The sequence below is a fragment of the Rhinopithecus bieti genome, unplaced genomic scaffold (assembly GCF_001698545.2).
Source record: "Rhinopithecus bieti isolate Rb0 unplaced genomic scaffold, ASM169854v2 scaffold_46235, whole genome shotgun sequence".
In the NCBI taxonomy this organism is placed as follows: Eukaryota; Metazoa; Chordata; class Mammalia; order Primates; family Cercopithecidae; genus Rhinopithecus; species Rhinopithecus bieti.
This window is the reverse complement of record NW_016819762.1, coordinates 2373915-2376339: the sequence shown is the minus strand read 5'-3', so window position 1 is coordinate 2376339 and position 2425 is coordinate 2373915. Positions and strand designations below refer to the sequence as shown.

Genomic DNA, 2425 nt, shown 5'->3' with positions numbered 1-2425 from the left:
GAAGGAAGGAAGGAAGGGGAAAAGAAAGAAAAGAAAAAAGAAAAAGAAAAGAGGGAGAGAGGGAAGGAGGGAGGGAGGAAGGGAGGGAGGGGAGGGGAGGGGAGTGGAGGGGAGGAAAGGATTAAAGAATGACTTCTGTTGTAGTTTGTTATAGCAGCCACGGAAAACTAACGCATACTTGTGCTGCAAGCATTCAGTTCCACAACTCATCTGCTTTCTTGCTGCCCTCTTCTCCTACTTGACTTCACTTCCTTTCTTATCCATCCTAAGTTCCATTGTCCATCATTACTATGTTGCAAATATTCATAATTCCCTTGCTCCTCCCTCTTCACTGTCACCAGTGAGCCCAACCATTGGTCGTCTTTGTGTCAGCAACTGGCAACAAAGTGTTGTTTAAAAAAACAATTATACAACCAGGAAGATTGATACCACCCAAAACTGACATCTGGGAACCTCAGCTGAACCCTCCACACTGCTTACCCTCAGCCATGTTCTAGACTATATGTATATCGCTGTCAACTCAACATGGGAGTCACAGAGGCACTTTAAATTCAATGTATCCAAAACTTTTCTCATGATCTCACTCTCCAAACCTACTTCTCCATGTTCCACAGCTCAGAAAATGGCCCTAATACTGTCCAGTTATTCATGTCAGAATCCTTGACATTTTTCTTCCCTCATCCCTTGACCAATCCATCATCAAATTCTGTTGATTTTAGTGCCTCAAAGTTTCTTAAACCTGTTCACATTTCTCCACTTTTTACCAATGTAATGTTCAATTCACTGTCATCAATTGTCTGAGCTGGGACAATAGCCTCTGTACACATCTCTGCATCCATTCTTGCTTTCCTCCTGTTGGTTCATTTGTCATGAGCAGAGTTATTGTTTAAAATACAAGTTTAATCATTTTGACTCTCTGCTTAAAATTGAGTATCTGAATAGATTCCAGTTCTTCATAGACGTCCCAAATCCTTATCATGGACTCCAGCCCTGTTTCATGATTTGGCCTCTTCTCTCTTTGGCCTCATTTTGATTTGTGCTTCCCCTTCATCCCTTTAAGCTGCAGCCTTGCTGGCCTTATCTCAATTCTAGAATGCACCAAGTTCTTTCCAGCTCCAGGACCTTTGTCTACACTCTTCTATTTGGATGGAATGTTCTTTCTTCCTTGCCCCACCCACCATTGCCCCCTCCACCTAACCTGGTTATTTCTTATTCCTCCTTTAAATTCCAGCACAAATGTCACCTTCTCATGGAAATCTCTACCACCTCCCTGTCTAGGTCACATCTGCTAATGATATCCTCCTAAGGCCCTCCTATACTTCACCTTTATGGCACATACCCAAGTGAAATTGTGAACTACTTGGGTAGTTATTTGATTCATTTAATGTATCTTATTTTCCTAGGTTGTAATTTCTATAAGGTCTGGAGCCTTGTCTATCTCATTCCTGGTGACTCTCCAGCACCTAGAACAGTGCTTGGGCCCTAGTAGGCAGGTAAGTGCTTATTCAATTTTGGATGGAATGGAAAACTTAGGAGCTTGGGACTTATAAAAGATGAGCAAGACCTGGTTTTGTACCCAAGGAGTTTGCATTTGGATACTCGTTCAAATCTCATTTCATCTAACCCCATATCAGAAGAAAGAAATGACTGTTTATCAAGAAGCATATTGAGATGAGTACCTAAGCAATTTAAAAAGGGTTATTTCAGCATGGCCACTGTAAAATTATGTGGGGTTTACACTGCACAAGGAAACAGTGCCAGGAGGTGGGTTAGGGGCTTCAATCCAACAATGCTCAGCTTTCCCAGCTACACATCAGTAGGGACTGCATCTGCTGAAGATGTCCTTTTCTTTTCTTTTAATTTTTTTATTATACTTTAAGTTCTAGGGTACATGTGCACAATGTGCAGGTTCGTTACATATGTATACATGTGCCCTGTTGGTGTGCTGCACCCGTTAACTCGTCATTTACATTAGGAATATCTCCTAAAGCTATCCCTCCCCACTTCCCCCCACCCCACGACAGGCCCCACTGTGTGATGTTCCCCTTCCTGTGTCCAAGTGTTCTCATTGTTCAGTTCCCACCTATGAGTGAGAACATGCGGTGTTTCGTTTTCTGTTCTTGTGATAGTTTGCTGAGAATGACGGTTTCCAGCTGCATCCATGTCCCTACAAAGGACATGAACTCATCCTTTTTTGTGGCTGCATAGTACTCCATGGTGTATATGTGCCACATTTTCTTAATCCAGTCTGTCATTGATGGACATTTGGGTTGGTTCCAAGTCTTTGCTATCATGGATAGTGCTACAATAAACATATGTGTGCATGTGTCTTTATAGCAGCATGATTTATAATCCTTTGGATATATACCCAGTAATGGGATGGCTGGGTCAAATGGTATTTCTAGTTCTAGATCCTTGAGGAATC

At 42.1% G+C, this 2425-nt stretch overlaps 1 long non-coding RNA gene across 3 annotated transcripts in view; it reads left to right on the top strand.

Annotated features, from left to right (window-relative positions):
* Positions 1-1178: 1178 nt before the first annotated feature.
* LOC108519937 (uncharacterized) overlaps positions 1179-2425 on the top strand; it is a 25455-nt gene continuing 24208 nt past the window's right edge. For all 3 annotated transcript variants that reach the window (XR_001882769.1, XR_001882771.1, XR_001882770.1), the window contains exon 1: positions 1179-1493. This is a non-coding gene — a long non-coding RNA (uncharacterized LOC108519937). The remainder of the gene's footprint in view (positions 1494-2425) is intronic.